The sequence below is a fragment of the Podarcis vaucheri genome, assembly GCF_965113315.1.
Source record: "Podarcis vaucheri genome assembly, chromosome: 12".
Lineage (NCBI taxonomy): Eukaryota > Metazoa > Chordata > Lepidosauria > Squamata > Lacertidae > Podarcis > Podarcis vaucheri.
In genome coordinates this window covers 29,955,347-29,974,833 of record NC_138750.1, presented here as the reverse complement: position 1 = coordinate 29,974,833, position 19,487 = coordinate 29,955,347, and the positions used below count along the sequence as shown (strand labels likewise).

Sequence of the window (19,487 nt, the reverse complement as noted above, 5' to 3'; positions counted from 1 at the left end):
ACAATGCTACAGTTCCCAGCACCCTTATCAAGCTACACTTCCCAGGGTTTTTTTGAGAATGCTAGGTATGTTAAATGTATAGTGTATACACAGCATCAATCTAAAACATCTCACCTCTTGAGGTAAGGCAGGAAGGATCCTTCCAACTGCACAGGTAGACACTCCTTCTAGTGTCTAGTCCAGGAACATCTAGAGGACCACAGAGGTTGCTTGAAAAGCCATGGGCTATGACCACACCTTGTCCCAAAGCTCCCCACTGATGTCACTTACCTGGCAAATGTCAGGAGATGGAGCAGGAAATCCTTTTCAAGTCACGATGCCTGCATGAAATGAGGGGACAGAATCAACTCCAGAAGTCAGAGGGGTTAAGCTAAGGCAGCATTGCTGAAGGCAAGGCGATGGGCCTTCTCCCCTCAGCCAATGGGCGCTCTCGTTCTTTTTGGATCCCACAGAAGGGAGGTAGTGGCAGCAGCAGCATAACAAGACTGGTTTAAGCAATGGCTGGCAGAAACTTCATTGGAAACTCTGCATGCCCCCTCGCTTCCCAGAAGCTCAGAGACACCGAGGAAGCTCTGGGAGGGACAGTTGGTTAAGGTGGCCTCAATTTACACCCAAGAAAAAGGGAGAAGGACAAAGAGAGATGTGAAGAGCAGTGAACCCTGAGGAGGAAGGAAACAGGGGCTGTTTCCAGAGCCAAGAGCAACTGAACTCTGGGTGGGGTTTCTCTGTTATTTGTCCATTGTCATTGCCCCCACCTTTTTTAAACTAAAGGTTGATTCTTGTGGTGCTATAGACTTTGGAACAGGGTCTCCCTCTTGCCTGAGAGAAAGTAGAAGCTTCTCACTACCACATGTCATCCACCCTGGCAGAGCACAGAACTGCCTTCCCACCATAATATTCAGCCCAGCAGGAGCCCAGCAACCCCCCAACTCCTTCCAGCACAAGTGAATCAAGTCTTGGCAGCCCTTCAACGAGGACATTATGCAGCATAGCTGTTAACAGGCAGCAGCCAAAGCACTTCTTTTCAGGCAGCGTATGTGCTCCTCTCTGACTGCGATGCATTTAAGAAGAGATGTGAATCTTTACAGCACATTTATTCCAGAGTCAGCAGAATCCTTTCAAGGGTTTTCACCACTCGTGTTAAATACAAATTTTTGTTATGTATCCGTCTTGAAGCTTCGCCAGTTACGGTAATCAAATCATTTCAGTTTCACAATAATGATCCTTCTGAGACCATCCCTATTTACTGCCTACCACTGTTAATTTATTTAGGATGACATATACGATGTTTACATTTTATATTATTTTAAAGGCAGAGGATGAAATGAAAGCAGGTTGCTTTTAATTCCCACCTTACCCTCCAAAAATAAAGGTATAATACTTGCCTAACGCTCAAACGATATCAAAATAAAATGCATTCTGTTGTTAAGGCAGAAAGTCACAAAGATCTGTTCCACTTTGCTGAAACTAATATTTGCTTGCTTTAGTGGCATTTTTTTCCGGTTGGTAGGTCAAATGTCCATATTAAAAAGGCCTTATTTGACCTGGGTCTGCTAGCTGAGGGAGTAGTCAACATGCTGCCCTCCATATGTTCATGAACCACAACACCCATCATCCCTGGCCATTGACCATTCTGCTTGAGGCTGATAGAAGTTGTAGTCCAACAACTACAACGTAAAGTGGGTAGAAGCTATAACACAGTTAGCTTACCTAACTGTCCTAATCCTAGTAAGAGACATTATGCAATCATATTGCCCATCATGGGTTAGCTTAGGGTAACAGTTGGTGCACCTACTGCTGCTGTAGTAGTTCTTTACCCATTTCTAGCAAAGACCAGCACAAATCTGTCACACATCATGCTGAAAAGACCTTGGTGGGGAGACTGGGCCAGTGCTGGATTTAAGTATAAGCTAAACAGGCTATATCTTAGGGCCCCACTCTCTTGGGGGCCCCCCAAAAAAATTAAAGGGAAAAAACTGGATGTACATTTCCAAAATATAAGATAAAAAACAAATAAAATAAAACCTACATACAGCAACAGTGTTTTGTGCTCCTGTGATGTAAGTAATGGCCCCCGTCTGCGAGGCTGCTCCCTAAAATATCACTGGTTTGCTCATTGCTATATATAAGGTGCCTACAGGGACCGGTTGCATGGCAACATGTAGCATGCAGCTGCAGACTGCAGTGTAGCACAGTTGAATGTAGGTCAAGTTGTTGTACCTGTTTTCTAATATTAAAGAGTGCTTGTAGACTGATGATCAGGCAGTATAGACTATGGGTATGAGTCTTACGCTTACTGATTGAATTCATGTAATACATCATTTATTTATGTTGATCCCATTATGGCTTTAGATACCTATTAGGTCCATAAATTACCATATATTCAAGACAAAAAAACAGTGACAATTTGTTGTTGACAAAGGACAGCTGGACATATAAAGGGCCCCATTACCTTCAGTAGCTTAGGGCCTCCTCAGACCTAAATCCAGCACTGGTAATGCCCCTAAAACTCTGTGTTATGCTGGCCATAACTGTAACTGTGGCTGCTAAACTCCTTCCACTGAGCTGACTTGTAAATTATATTATGCAGAATGCACTTGCTACACGTATCTATGAAACTGCAGCAGAGGCTTGCGGACACTTTTTGTTTGTTTTCGTTCAAGGGAGGAAATATCCGACCAAAGCTGGCGACTTCAAAGACACTTTAATCACAGCTCACAGGCAGGGATATTCTGCAATACGAAACACATCACATTTCAAAGCGCCGAAAGGTCAAGCACAGCCTCTGGCAATGCAAAACGAAGCTGATAAGGATGAGATCCTTCTGAAATAAGCCTTTCCAACACTCTGTCTCCAAAGAACTATCTGGAGAGCTCCATTATTGATCAAGGATTCCATCACAGATTCTAGCAATGGCCCCAAGGCTTAAGAGGGCTCACTGTCCTCCGTCAACTGCACCACCACTTCTTGCCTTCCCTCCTGGAGCCCCGGGGGGCCATTTCAGTGGGGAGCAGTCAGTGGTGACACCTTGGAATGGGAGCAAAGCTGTGATGATACAATGGGCGAAAGATGTGGGACATAATATACAGATAGTTACAGGTAGGTAGCCGTGTTTTTCTGCTGTAGTCGAAACAAAATATAATTTTTTTAAAAAAAATTGTATCTGAAGAAGTGTGCATGCAATAACAAACTTAGTTGGTCTCTAAGGTGCTACTGGAAGGAATTTTTTTTATAATATACAAATGACAGACTGGGAGAGGCTATGGAAAATACTGAAATTTACGGCATGCTCTTTATTGAAAGAATATTATATGAAAATGATGTACCAGTGGTATTTGACCCTGGTAAAACTAGCAAAAATGTATAGAATAAGTATCAATATATGCTGGAAATGTAAGGAAAAAGAAGGTACCTTTTATCATATGTGGTGGAACTGTAATATAACTTTAAAATTTATGGGAAATGACATATAATGAAATAAAAAAGTTTAAAATAACTTGTTAAAAAACTAGAAGCATTTTTATTAGGAATTATAGGTACCATGATCCCAAAAGACCAGAGGAAATAGTTCATGTATGAAATGAGAGACAGCCCCGACCAGAGAAGAATGGCAAATAAAGTTGATGGGCTATGCCAAAATGGCAAAACTAACTGGGAAGCTCAGGAACCAAGAAGACAAGAAATTTCTGCAATATGAGCTCATTACAATGGTTTACTGGAGCCTGACAAGTCTACAGTCTAATACGGTAGGTCTCTAGCCAGACTTTGGCCCCACCATGATGTAATTAACTGAGAGAGACCATTTCCTGCAATGGATTTTTTAGTATATCCTGCTGCTCAGACGATAATACTTCAAACTTGATTATATTACAAGAAAAAGAATTGTGAATGTGTAAATTAAGGAGAAGGTGGGCATGGATGAATAATATATACCAGTAGCCAGCCTAGGATATGAAGCAATTGGTTAGTTAGCCCATATTACACCCAGCACTTTTCCAGACTTAGAAAAGAAAAGGAATTAGGAAGCTCTTGCCATAGAGCACATATATTGGCTATGGGTTTAGTCCAACTGAACTGATTTAAATCCATGTATCTCAGGTTTGATGGACATGAACTGGGCTGGCATGTGACAATACTGGAGAGAGAGAGAGAGAGAGAGAGAGAGAGAGAGAGAGAGAGAGAGAATGTGACTGTTCAGTCATGTGAGGTTATAGAAGTAGATTTTGCATAAGGCGCTCATGGCCATTGGAATACCTATTATGTGATGGTTTTCTGAGCAGTAAGTTACATGCTGCTCAGATGAACTGGTATGGCGATAGCACCGTAGCAAACAATGCCTTCTAAATATTTTTCTCAAAAGGCGCCAATTCATTGCAAAGATGCATATTTTAACTCCAAATTCACAAGTGCAGCTTGACACCCATCAATCACGTTGCCTCCATTAGTATCCTTTAAGGAAAGAAACACCCCCTAAATCCCATCAGCATTTCAGTTTTACAGTACCTTACATCTGCATGTGGCAGCGCCATTATCCGTTTCCATACATAAAATAAAATAGGCAAAATATGCACAGCCAGTTATTTGGATCAATGGGAAATGGATACAGCACTTCTCCTGCCCAAGCTCGTGGCATGGCCTTCACTACGAACAATATCAGAGCCATCACAGTCTCTTGCCACCACAGGGTGCCTTACAGATAGATGAGTAAGAAGCAGTGCTTTATAGCTACCACCTGCAAATTTCACAGCGCTGGCAAGTGCGCTGTACTGCTGTACTAGAACAGGATAATTGCTGGAGACAGAGTTGGCAAGAACAGTAGATGGGAGATATGTTCAATTGCACATGAGTATAGTAGGTGAACTGTTAAAATAAAGACCTGCCATTAAATGCTGAGCAGCTGGCAAATCTAGATAATCTGTTTTGGTTGCTGCAGATAGGGTAAAAAGTCATCAACTAATACGTTTTTAAAATATGTTTCATTTGTATGATAATAGGCTCTCATTCTAACTCGTTCAAATACCCATAACAGAGAGGCTTGGACAGAGACCATAACAAAGTTATGCAGAAGCTTTTGCTGAGCAGTACACCAAACTTTTTGAAATCTATTTTTTTAAAACAAAAACAAATGCTTATGAATGCATATACGGACAGTGACGATGTATATGCATTATAACACAGATGGCGCTGTGGAGTTCTGTTTTTCTCATACAAAGTTTACAACGTGTTTTCCTGAAACGTTTCTTTGACACGTCTAGATCCAGCCTCAGAGCTGTCATTCCTGCTACTGTTAACATGCTAAAATTGTTTTATTATTATTATCATTCTGCATGCCACCTAGAATATGTGTCAATGTAAAAAGATGGGATACAAATAAGATTGCAGCAGCTAACCGAACAATGTTCTTTTACTTGAGATTTTATATATATATATATATGCAGGTTTTGGTGTCTTCGGGTGTCTTCCCGTGTAAGAGTCGGGGTGTCTGTGCGACGTTTCGACGAGGTCTCACTCGTCATCTTCAGGCTGGTGCTTTCGGCTTCTTGTTACTGGAACAGTAATGAGAAGTAACAAGTAACAAGTTCCAGTAACAAGAAGCCGAAAGCACCAGCCTGAAGATGACGAGTGAGACCTCGTCGAAACGTCGCCCAGACACCCCGACTCTTACACGGGAAGACACCCGAAGACACCAAAACCTGCATTCCTGTACCCGTGAAAATCTACGAAAGCATATATATATATATATATATATATATATATATATATATATATATATTGCTTTCGTAGATTTTCACGGGTACAGGAATGCAGGTTTTGGTGTCTTCGGGTGTCTTCCCGTGTAAGAGTCGGGGTGTCTGGGCGACGTTTCGACGAGGTCTCACTCGTCATCTTCAGGCTGGTGCTTTCGGCTTCTTGTTACTGGAACAGAGCAGAATCTGGTGTTTGAGTTCCTATAAATACTGTTGAGGGGTGTGGTGTGTGGCCTCCAACGTTCTGGGCAGAGAGGAAGTTCCTAGATTAGTGTGCCTTTTCTTCTTTTGTTCCTTAATTACTTGAGGGATATCTTGAGTGATTTCATGAGTGATATTCTGAATACCACTGGGTGGGTCATTAAGTGTAGATTAGTTGCTAAAGCTTTCGTGTCTTGACCTCTTGAGCTTGTGAAGAGTTTTTCTGAGAAGATGGCTGTGCTGCATTTAGTTGTGCTCTGGCTTGGCTTCGTGTATAGGGGCGAGCTGTGATTTTGTGCCTTGTGCCAGCCCGATCTGTGTAGGGATTGCAGGGGGGTGCAGCATCCGGAGGTGCCACTATAGTTTGGCTACTTGATGGAGTCTGTAATATGTCTGTGGAGAGGGTCTGGGTTTGGGTCTGGTGTGGTTGATTGGTGAAAGCTTTAGCAACTAATCTACACTTAATGACCCACCCAGTGGTATTCAGAATATCACTCATGAAATCACTCAAGATATCCCTCAAGTAATTAAGGAACAAAAGAAGAAAAGGCACACTAATCTAGGAACTTCCTCTCTGCCCAGAACGTTGGAGGCTATACACCACACCCCTCAACAGTATTTATAGGAACTCAAACACCAGATTCTGCTCTGTTCCAGTAACAAGAAGCCGAAAGCACCAACCTGAAGATGACGAGTGAGACCTCGTCGAAACGTCGCCCAGACACCCCGACTCTTACACGGGAAGACACCCGAAGACACCAAAACCTGCATATATATATATATATATATATGCTTTCGTAGATTTTCACGGGTATAGGAATGCAGGTTTTGGTGTCTTCGGGTGTCTTCCCGTGTAAGAGTCGGGGTGTCTGTGCGACGTTTCGACGAGGTCTCACTCGTCATCTTCAGGCTGGTGCTTTCGGCTTCTTGTTACTGGAACAGAGCAGAGTCTGGTGTTTGAGTTCCTATAAATACTGTTGAGGGGTGTGGTGTATAGCCTCCAACGTTCTGGGCAGAGAGGAAGTTCCTAGATTAGTGTGCCTTTTCTTCTTTTGTTCCTTAATTACTTGAGGGATATCTTGGGTGATTTCATGAGTGATATTCTGAATATCACTGGGTGGGTCATTAATTACTTGAGGGATATCTTGGGTGATTTCATGAGTGATATTCTGAATATCACTGGGTGGGTCATTAAGTGTAGATTAGTTGCTAAAGCTCTCGTGTCTTGACCTCTTGAGCTTGTGAAGAGTTTTTCTGAGAAGATGGCTGTGCTGCATTTAGTTGTGCTCTGGCTTGGCTTCGTGTATAGGGGCGAGCTATGGTTTTGTGCCTTGTGCCAGCCAGATCTGTGTAGGGATTGCAGGGGGGTGCAGCATCCGGAGGTGCCACTATAGTTTGGTTGCTGGATGGAGTCTGTAATATGTCTGTGGAGAGGGTCTGGGTTTGGGTCTGGTGTGGTTGATTGGTGACGGCGTTCTGTGTGCCTCTGGTTCTGGTGTCGGTTTTTGTGGGGAGGGCTAATTTCCAGATGTCTGGCAGGCGGGACGTGTCGTCACGCTTGTTCATGTTGTGAGGGTGTTTCTCTATCTCGATGGCTTCCATGATTATTCTCTTGTGGTGATGTTCCATGTTAAAGAGCAATTTGGAATCTGCAAAATTAATTTCGTGTCCTGTTTCTTTCATGTGTTGGAAAAGAGAGGAAGTTTTTTCTTCTTTTTTGACGGCATTCTTGTGTTCTGCGATACGTGCATTTATTCGTCTGTTTGTTTGTCCAATGTACGTGGCTGGGCAGACTTTGCAGGGTATTTCATAGACCCCTTGGTTTTCCAGCTGGATTTTGTCTTTTGGGTTTCTGAGGATATTGGCTATTTTTTGGTTGGTGCAGAAGGTTGTTTTGATATTGTGTTTATGGAGGATTTTGCTGATTTTGTCTGTAGTGCCCTTGATATAAGGAAGGAGGGCCATGCCATTGTTTTCTTCTGTGTCTTGGTTTTTGGGGGGTGTTTCTTTTTGGATTAGCTTCGTAACCCTGTTTTTCTGGTATCCATTGGCGATTAACACATTTGAGAGATTCTGTAGCTCAGTTGTCAAGTGGTCTTTGTCAGCCAGGCGTTTGGTTCTGGAGATGAGAGTCTTGGCTACGGAGTTTATTTGTGCAGGGTGGTGGTGTGATTGTGCATGTAAGTAGCGGTTGGTGTGTGTTTTTTTCCGGTAGATAGTGTGTCCTAGGGAGCCATCAGGTTTTTTGTAGATTAGGACGTCAAGAAAGGGGAGTTGGTTGTTGTCTTCTATTTCCATAGTGAATTGTATTTTGGGGTGTAGGCTGTTGAGATGTGTGAGGAAGCTATCTAGTTTTTCTTTCCCGTGTGGCCAAATTACAAAGGTGTCGTCAACATATCTGAGCCAGAGTTTGGGTTTGTGTTCTGACTTGTCTAAAGCATTGGTTTCAAAGTGTTCCATGTACAGATTTGCGATGACCGGTGAGAGGGGTGATCCCATGGGTGCTCCTTCTATCTGTTTGTATCTTTGTCCATTGTGGATGAAGTACGTGTTGGTTAGGCAGTGGTTGGTCAGGTCCAGGATGTATTTGGGGGGGTTGTATTTGTTTTGAATGGCTGTCAAGGCTTCATTAATGGGTACACCACCTATCTGGAAAAAACCACCAAATCCAAAATAAAAGCCTCTCCTATCAGTGAAGAAATCCAGCTAAGAATCATCCCCAGAGAAAAATCATCCAGATGCCCCAAACTCTACGGTCTCCCCAAGATACACAAAGAAGGAACACCACTCAGACCAATAGTCAGCTCCATAGGCTCACCTCTACAAAATCTCGCTAAATTTCTCGCTAAGCAACTTCAGCCCTATGCAGAATCCATCGCTTCACACGTTACTAACTCCTTCCAGTTCATAGAAACAATAAAGAAACAATACCTACATCCCGATGACCTACTTGTGAGCTTCGATGTTGTATCTCTCTTCACTTAAGTACCCATTAATGAAGCCTTGACAGCCATTCAAAACAAATACAACCCCCCCAAATACATCCTGGACCTGACCAACCACTGCCTAACCAACACGTACTTCATCCACAATGGACAAAGATACAAACAGATAGAAGGAGCACCCATGGGATCACCCCTCTCACCGGTCATCGCAAATCTGTACATGGAACACTTTGAAACCAATGCTTTAGACAAGTCAGAACACAAACCCAAACTCTGGCTCAGATATGTTGACGACACCTTTGTAATTTGGCCACACGGGAAAGAAAAACTAGATAGCTTCCTCACACATCTCAACAGCCTACACCCCAAAATACAATTCACTATGGAAATAGAAGACAACAACCAACTCCCCTTTCTTGACGTCCTAATCTACAAAAAACCTGATGGCTCCCTAGGACACACTATCTACCGGAAAAAAACACACACCAACCGCTACTTACATGCACAATCACACCACCACCCTGCACAAATAAACTCCGTAGCCAAGACTCTCATCTCCAGAACCAAACGCCTGGCTGACAAAGACCACTTGACAACTGAGCTACAGAATCTCTCAAATGTGTTAATCGCCAATGGATACCAGAAAAACAGGGTTACGAAGCTAATCCAAAAAGAAACACCCCCCAAAAACCAAGACACAGAAGAAAACAATGGCATGGCCCTCCTTCCTTATATCAAGGGCACTACAGACAAAATCAGCAAAATCCTCCATAAACACAATATCAAAACAACCTTCTGCACCAACCAAAAAATAGCCAATATCCTCAGAAACCCAAAAGACAAAATCCAGCTGGAAAACCAAGGGGTCTATGAAATACCCTGCAAAGTCTGCCCAGCCACGTACATTGGACAAACAAACAGACGAATAAATGCACGTATCGCAGAACACAAGAATGCCGTCACAAAAGAAGAAAAAACTTCCTCTCTTTTCCAACACATGAAAGAAACAGGACACGAAATTAATTTTGCAGATTCCAAATTGCTCTTTAACATGGAACATCACCACAAGAGAATAATCATGGAAGCCATCGAGATAGAGAAACACCCTCACAACATGAACAAGCGTGACGACACGTCCCGCCTGCCAGACATCTGGAAATTAGCCCTCCCCACAAAAACCGACACCAGAACCAGAGGCACACAGAACGCCGTCACCAATCAACCACACCAGACCCAAACCCAGACCCTCTCCACAGACATATTACAGACTCCATCCAGTAGCCAAACTATAGTGGCACCTCCGGATGCTGCACCCCCCTGCAATCCCTACACAGATCTGGCTGGCACAAGGCACAAAACCACAGCTCGCCCCTATACACGAAGCCAAGCCAGAGCACAACTAAATGCAGCACAGCCATCTTCTCAGAAAAACTCTTCACAAGCTCAAGAGGTCAAGACACAAAAGCTTTAGCAACTAATCTACACTTAATGACCCACCCAGTGGTATTCAGAATATCACTCATGAAATCACTCAAGATATCCCTCAAGTAATTAAGGAACAAAAGAAGAAGAGGCACACTAATCTAGGAACTTCCTCTCTGCCCAGAACGTTGGAGGCTATACACCACACCCCTCAACAGTATTTATAGGAACTCAAACACCAGATTCTGCTCTGTTCCAATAACAAGAAGCCGAAAGCACCAGCCTGAAGATGACGAGTGAGACCTCGTCGAAACGTCGCACAGACACCCCGACTCTTACACGGGAAGACACCCGAAGACACCAAAACCTGCATATATATATATATGTATATATATATGTATATATATATATATATGTGTGTGTGTGTGTGTGTGTGTGTGTATATATATATATATATATATATATATATATATATATATATGCCTCACTGCAAGCCAGTTCACAAGTCCCTGGGGGAAAGGAAGGTCTGATTACTCAGACTACAGTCCTATAACTACTTAGCTGGGAGTGAGCCCCATAACCTGTGGTGTATCAAGAGTAGATTCACTGCAAATAATGTTCATTCATTTCAATAAGTTGGCTCTGAGCGGAGCTGATACCGGGTATAAACCCATTGGGTCTTACTTCTGAATAGACATGTAAAGGATTGCACTGTATATATCCCAAAGAAGAAACATCATTATACCTGTTGGGGGTGGAGTGGAGAACTGCGGACAGAGAGAAACACATCTACACCTTGCATTTAATGCACATTGTACTACTTTAATAGTTCTGGCTTCCCCCCTAAAGAATTCTGGGAACTGTAGTTCATTAAGGGTGCTGGGGGGAGTTAGCTCTTAGGGAGAACTGCGCAGCATTGTTTGAGGGGAAGCCATTGCTGTTAAAGTGGTATAAATATGCATTAAATGTATGGTGTTGAAGGGGGAAAGCAGAACAAAGAATAAGCCAAATAGTAGGTCACTGAAAAGAAAAAAAGTGGAAACAAATCCATTAGCACCAAGTAACTGTTTTAAATGAAAGTCCTTTTTTATTTTAAGGCTCTGCAAAAGCCCTTACAGCAAGATATATATATATTTTAAAGGAAAGAAAAACAAGGGGGAAAGCACCCCTGTCTAACACACATGTACCCCAGCCCACCCCGCAAAAATGTCATGTATAAAAGTCCCTGTCGTTGGCAGCTGCCACATTTTCATTTTGGCAGACGTCTGAAAATTGCTGGCAAGGCCATGGAGTAAGGGTAAAAGACAAATGGTTTGTCATGAAACCTTTAACTAAGCTGATATTTCAGCAGCAAGGATGCCAGCATTTTTCTTTTGTTCCTGCTTTGCAGAATGGACATGACAGCCTCATCAGCATTGTTAATACATTGGCATTACCTGGCAGATTATTCATCTTCTGCATCAGTCACTCAAGTGAGTTTCAGAAAGAAAGAAAAAATGACATGCCCAAATCTTCCTTGTGTCTAAGATGCCCTAAAAGAGGGAGGAATTAAGTTTTATTATTATGTAAAGGCAAAAACAGATATTAGAGGCCTAATCTGATCTGTTTAACAAGACATTTGCAGTTGTGGTGAAACGCTTTCATAAGCCAATAGTCCATAAAGATCTTCAGTTATCTCTGCAGAAACCTATTCAGCAGCAGAGATATTCCCCAGTTCTTTCTTACATATGCTTTCAAGGTATCTGACAAAGTGCAGCAGTGAATGGGGAAGAGACTTGCGCATGTTTACGGATATTTCACCTTGACAGTATCAGAGTCACAATTTATAAAGGTGACTGGAACACCATGGGAGGAAAGCCATTTTTATTTCCTTGCCCCCCTTCCAAAAAATAAAATAAATGGAAAGTTTATTATTTATTTCCTCTGCAGGGGAAGAGGTGTAAAGGTGTGATTTTACATTTTCCTGAAATCTGAAAAGACTTGCTTATCATGATGATCAAATATGATTGAGCCTGGATAGCTCAGCTGGCTAGAGCATGGCGCTGATAATGCCAAGGTTGAGAGGTTCAGTTCCTGAATTTGACAGATGCATATTCCTGCATTGTAGGGGGTTGGACTAAAATAATCAGGCATGGCCAACTTTGGCCCTCCAGCTGTTTTGGGACTACAACTCCCATCATCCCTAGCTAACAGGACGAGTGGTCAGGGATGATGGGAATTGTAGTCTCAAAACAGCTGGAGGGCCAAGTTGAGCCATGCCTGGACTAGATGATCCCCTCAGGCTCCCTTCCAACTCTACAATTCTATGACAGTATAAAGCCTATTAGGCTGCAGTATAAAGTCCATTCCAGCCCCTGACAAGTCCCCAACCCTCAGCTATGTAAGCCCTGAACATTGTGCTGTGAAAAGATGCCTAGTAGTAGTAGTAGTAGTAGTAGAAACCCACCCCTACCACTTCCAAGCCTGGCCTGAGCAAGCCAGCTGCAGGGTCTAGGATGTGGTGGGGACTCTAGCATAGGATCTCACGACCGCAGGACAGTCTGTGAAATGCTGCCTGAATTCAAGATTCTCTTTGAATCTGAGAGAATGGCATTCAAATCTTAATTCCGCCATGGCAGAGTACTCTCTCTCCCAGCCTCAGTTCCACAGCTGTGAAATGAGAATACTAATAACCTCTTTTAAAATGATGATGAATATGCTAAGGGTGATAATCTGTAATTTAAAATGGAAAATTCAGCAATAACAAATAACCAGGTGGCTTTTCATCAGGACTGAACCCTTTAACTGATTCATTGGTTAGATTAATTGATTTCTTTTAACTGTTGTTTGACCAAAAAAAGGTGATTAATAAGGCAACGGGCTTACTTTCTTTCTTTTAGCTATTATTTTCAACACAAGCACTTATAAACATTGCAGATGAGAAGCACCAAATGGAATTCACCCTATTCCTTTCTCGCAGAAGGAAATGTCTCTTCTGGTGATGTGCTGAAATATTTTTTGTCATTTATCTCCTTGGCCATCCTCTGCCAAGAAAATAAATTGCATTTGAAAATGCTCAAAGTACAAGTAAAATTATGGAGAAATTCTCATGGGTGGGATGTGGGTGGTTTTGCTTTTGATGTGTTTTTACTTAGGGTGTTTGTTTGTCCTTTTTGCGTTCTATCAAGAATCTCTCCAGTGGTCCGTACTCTGCAAGTTTCCCAGTCACCTGTACTTCCTGAAAACCCAAGGACACTGTCTACTGTGGCCCTCACAGCTGTTCGCTGTTATTTTACAAAGCGCAATATTTTTAATTTTAAAAGAATCAGGTTTTTTTTACTAAAAAATTGTAGAAGAACCTTTTTGAAACAAAACCAGCAAGTGTACTGATGATCTCATCATAGCTGTCAACGTTTCCCGTTTTTAAGGGGAAATTCCCTTATTCCAAACAGGATTCCTTGCAAGAAAAGGGAAAAGTTGACAGCTATGGATCTCACACATTTGGTAGTCAGTTTTCCATTCTTAAGTTATAACCCTGCGGGAAGACATGGGTAATTCCTCCCATGGGACTTTTTCAGATAAGGACGAGATGGTTGGATAGTGTTCTCGAAGCTGCCAGCATGAGTTTGTGGTTCGAGGACCCGACCCCCCCCGCGATGTGAAATAAATACACAAGGACACGTGATATAAGGTTAATGGGCAAGAAAAGGCCACAACTTTATTGATTACAGCAGTGAAAAGGTATTGGCTTAGGCATTGGATGTCTAAAACAAGTGGGTTTATTCACCAGTAGGTGGAGCCTGTTGATGCTAATCCAACTATAGGCTCACCCCCTGATGTCACCGAGGGTCGTGCCATGGCCTCCCGCCAAGCAGGCATCGGACAGAATACACGACCACCAGATTCCTTTAACGGAATACCCAAAAATTGAAGGCATAGGCGATGGCCACACTCAGCCCTTCAACACACCACAACACATTATTCCAATGCCTAACCTACCCACCAATACCACAAAAAGTTGTGACGATTGCTACGAGGTAGGCGAAAAAACCAAAAAGCCTAATGCCAAATGGAAAAATTCCTACCAGGCCCCCTAGACAACCAGGGCGACCAACTTAAGGTCCATAGCAAGGCCAAAGAACAAAGACCCTGAGCTAAAAGGGAGTGGAGGGTGGGTGACTCACGACGGGACGGCGGAGAAGAATGAGGCCGAGGAGAGGCTGGCGCCACCGCAAAAGGCTGCTGAACACGCCCCCTCGAAGGCACCTGGTTGGATGCCTGCCGAGGGGGCGTGGGCGCCAGCCAGGTGAGAGGAGGAGGCAGGGGGCTAATGCCCCCTGCTAGGGGTGGTGCTTGGGCTCCGCCCACAACCACTCCCCTCTCTTCCAGGGAGGAGAGTCTTTGAACAAACTGTGGGAGGCAGTGGAAGACAGGAGTGCCTGGCATGCTCTGTGTCCATGGGGACACGAAGAGTCGGACACAACAAAACGACTAAACAACAACAACAACAACAATCCTGGACAGCCAGGCAGAGCACCTCAGAGCACCGGAGAAAGGTTTAATGGAAAGAAAACCATGCATGCCACCCTCAGCCACCTTGCCATGATAAGTAAGTTCATTTCTGCACCCACCAAAATTCTAAAGAAAGTCTAAAGCACCCTGCGAATGAAGCAGAAAAACACCAGCATTTTTCACAGTAGGGGGGAAAAAACTTTCAAGAAATTGTAGGACAGCATTAGAGATGAGGGCTTCAATAGCACATTCAAGAACCATTGAGTTCTGTGCTGGGTTGTTTCCATTAATATCATATATTTTAAGTTTGGTGCTTATTGAACATCAGAAACATATTAATGAGAACATAACCACCATTTCCCAGCTCTAAACAATAGATTTCCATAGAGAATTATCAGGCCAATTCAACACTTCCAGGTTCCTTGTACACTCTCATTGTTAACTGCTTCTCAGTTATTCTGTTTAATGAAAACCTCAAGTATTTGTACACTCACCCTGCTTCAGAGATGTTGTGAATTTTGTAAATTAGAAAATCAGTGTAAAGTTACCCTTGAAAGTTTGGATATATCAAAAGTTGTCTCCCTTTGTTTGTCTGATGCTGTCTTTTCTTTCCAGATCTGAATAAATACATAAAACAGCTGAGTATCTTAAAAGGAAAAACTATTCTTTGCTGTATCTCCTCCGTCAAAACATCCCATGAAGATTATAGAGTCTGAATTTTTCACAACTAAATTTCAGGTAGCAAATTCTTTATTATAATGACGACGATGTGATATATTTTGAGACCCAAGCGACCCTGTTATGTGACAAGGTTATTCAAATGGAGCATAGCCAGGAAGTTATTGCTCGGCTCTTGCAAAGGCATCAGCCGAGGGAGCAGCAATAAAATAAATAAATAAATAAATAAACAACAAACATTGCCACAGCAGTGTTTTGTGGAGTTTGCCATCTGGGTACTTCAACAATCAATCAGCCCTCTTATGAGACTCCAGCTGTTTACTCCATCCCTTCATGAAGGGGAAAGAGAAAAGAGATAGAAAAAAAACACACACACGCACTGAAACATGGGGGGCAACTAGAACATCACTTCTGACATTCAATTAGATTGCTGTGACTTTGAGATGATTTTTAGGTACTGGGAGATGAATCCATTGGAACTGATGTAGAATTTGACTGAGGTGGAATTCTGTGTTGATCTGGGGGTTATATAGCCTCATCAAATTTTGGGTGAATTTTTCAGAAGACTTACTGACAGTTATGGTTCTGGGGCATAAATGAGGATGTTCAAATGATAAATAGGGCAAAGTTTCTGAAACTTTAATAGCTGTGTAGAAGAGGGACTTTCAACAGGTGTACTTGTGATCAGTACTACAAACTGGTGGAATTGCTGGAACAGTGGAAGCAATGCAGGCAACACCACCAGCATGGGCAGTGGTAAGGTAAAAAAGATAAAAGTAAAGGACCCCTGGACAGTTAAGTCCAGTCAAAGGTGACTATGGGGTGCAGTGCTCATCTCGCTTTCAGGCTGAGGGAGCCAGCATTTGTCCACAGACAGCTTTCTAGGTCATGTGGCCAGCATGACTAAACCCCTTCTGGCACAACGGGACACTGTGATGAGTGGCAAAGTGCACAGAAACACCATTTACCTTCCAGCTGCAGCAGTACCTATTTATCTACTTGCACTGGTGTGCTTTCAAACTGCTAGGTTGGCAGGAGCTGGGACAGAGCAATGGGAGCTCACCCCATCGTGGGGATTCGAACTGCTGACCTTCTGATCAGCAAGCCCAAGAGGCTCAGTGGTTTAGACCACAGCACCACTCGCATTCCTGGGCAGTATAAAAAGCAGTGTGAAACAGGACTTTGTTCTTACTCCAACTTTTATTGGGATTCTGTCCTGTCCTGGGGATTTCTCACATGCCTGAAGGTTGATGGTGCTCCTCAGCTCATCGGGGGAAGAAGGAACATCCAGCTCTTCCAAAACAGGCAGAGTATGGACAAATGTATTGGCAAGGCAGCTACGGCAATGCCTCGCCTCTCCAAAACAGTATGGGAGAATGTGATACTAATGACCAATACCAAGATGAAGGTCTACCAGGCTCATGTGTTGAGCACACTGCTTTATGGAAGTGAGTTGTGAGCAACTTACACCCGCCAGGAGCAACACCTCAATCCATTCCATATGTGCTGCATCAGGAAGATTCTGGGCAGAGAGTCTCAAACAAATATGTGCTCTCCAAAGCCCACATTCCCAGCATGTTCACACTTCTGTCTCTACACTGGTTTGGCCATGTACACAGAAAGGAAGGTGACCAACTCTGGGTTACAAAGATGTCTGCAATTGTGACATGAAGGCTGGCAACATTGACCCTGCCATATGGGAATCCCTTGCAGATTATTGCAGTGCCTGGTGACAAATAGGTCATGAATCCACATCAGCATCCAGAGGAGGAATGACTGCTTGGGGGAGTGCAGAGAGAAGTATTGACATGGTGCACCTGTAGCAGCAAAACCAAACACCTTCATCTGTCCCACCTGAAATAAAACATCTCTACAGCCACAGCAGACGCTGCAATGCTCCAATGGTTTGACCCCCAAAGGAACACCCCTGCATTGTCTGCCAAGACAGACTAAGGCCAACAGATGTTATGTATTTTTGTGTTTTCATATTTTTTACCGCTCTGTGATCCTCAGATGAAGAACAGTATAGAAATTTAATAACTTATTACAGTTTTTTTAGCATCTCAGAAGCCAAACATTTCAGTTTTTGAAAGTTGAAAACCTGGAAATAAGTAAATGCTTCCATTTTTTAACTTCCGAGGCAGCTTCCTGTTTGAGTTTTCCATATGTTTTGAGGCTTAAATATTGAATTTTCAGTTTTTGAATGTTTTGGAAGTTGAACGGTCTTCCAGAACTTATTACATTTGAAAACCAAGGTACCTGTATTATTATTACTAACAACAACAACAGCAACAACAATATGATAGATGAGTCATGTTACGATAGCATCTTTTTTTTTTTTATCGGCTCCAGCAGCCCTAGAAGCAGTCAGTCGTTCAAGTTACTCAGAACTATTCTTGAAGATGGCTGGCTGGTATTTTTGCCACTGTAAGTAAATTTTGGCCTAATCCTAACAGTATAGCATTTCAGACCGATGTAACACTAGACAATGGGTGGCAGGTACTTACAGACTGTTGCAGTTATAAAAAAATGCACCTTGGTGTTCTAATTATAGTTAACAATAGGAGTGTCAACATCTTTACACAACAGTGGAGCTGTACACGTGTTCAGTTATTCACATGCGATGCTCAACGAATCTACAGTCTGTGTACACAATAAATGCACACAATAAATTTGTAGAGACAGCTCATATTGTACCTGTATTCAGTATAATGCATGAACAAGCCTAGTATCTCTGGTGCCAGGAGAAAACAGAGCAAGAACTGTAGTATATACTTCATCACTGGTAGAATCTTTTAAACATTAACTTCCAGATGTAATTTAATAAATACAAACTGGCAACACCTAATAAAAATAATTAAAACAAGGCAGATTTCCATTTGCTAGTGAATCTTAGAAATGCTTTAATTGAGTGAGAGGAAAATGTAATTAACATGCTAATTGCCAGCACACTAAAGGCTGCTGAAAGTGGCTATAAAAGTCCTTGAGAACAGTTTGTTTGCCTTCACTCTTAAGCAGGCTAGACAGCACCCCCTCAGTCCTGTTTATGTTATTAATTTGCTTAGCAAACTTCTCCGCTTTCATTCTGGCTAGTTAGTGCACACACAAGGAGTGAGAGCTCTTGTCAAGGGTGTTATTTGCTCTGGCTGGAGCAGATGAGCAGATCCAATCAGACTGAAATGTGAGGGGTTTCTCTCCCCCCACCCTCCTGTCACATAATAGACCCTTGGCTTATCAAAGGCTCTTATCTGATTTGGGGGGGGGATTCAAAGGTAAACTTCAGAGCTCATGGAATTAAAAGACAAATGAGATGTCATAATTATCAAAGTGGCTAATTTAGAAAATTAAGCCATTCACATAGGTGACATAATTGCTTGTCACAATCACTCTTTTTCTCGTTAGCCTTCTTCCCGTCAGCACCAACAAGCACGGAAACATTCTTTAGCACCGAGAAGCAAGCTACAGGCTGCTGTCAAATGGATGAATGTGCTGGATTTCATGGATTTAATAAAATATTCTACTTTTGCATAGGATCGGGGTTGTTTTCTGATCACTATTATTTTTTAATAATGACCTTCTATTAAACCAGCAGCATTCAGCATATTGCTTTTGGACAAAATATTGTTAGGTTAAATGTGTGGTTCCAACAAACTGAAGCCTTGCAGCTTATTCAGAAGCTCTCTCAGTCTATGTCAAGGAAGGTCTACTGGCCAAGCTGGATGGGTGAGGTTAGTGCCCGGGCAAAAGCCAGAACATGAAATTCAGCAACTCACCATACGAGGCAAATGCACACAAGCCCAGAAGCTCCCACATCAAGTCCCAACATTTCCTTCTGCCTCTTTTTTTCTGTTTGCCATTACTTTATATTTATAGTCTTACGTTTCTGTGGATCAAACACTCAGCCTGCAATCCTCCATACTCTTCTTCAGAAAAATCCCTTTGAGGTCACCAGGACTTATATCTGTCTAGTATATGCTTGAAAGAATATTGCCACAGCCTCTGT

The 19,487-nt window shown here is 42.6% G+C and overlaps 1 long non-coding RNA gene across 1 annotated transcript; it reads right to left on the bottom strand.

The window, feature by feature from the left end:
• Positions 1-269: 269 nt before the first annotated feature.
• On the bottom strand, positions 270-19,487 carry LOC309515833. The gene is made up of 4 exons (XR_014212689.1): positions 19,364-19,487; positions 15,301-15,423; positions 11,752-11,847; positions 270-320 (listed from the first exon to the last, which is right to left on the bottom strand). It is a non-coding gene; the product is annotated as an uncharacterized lncRNA (long non-coding RNA).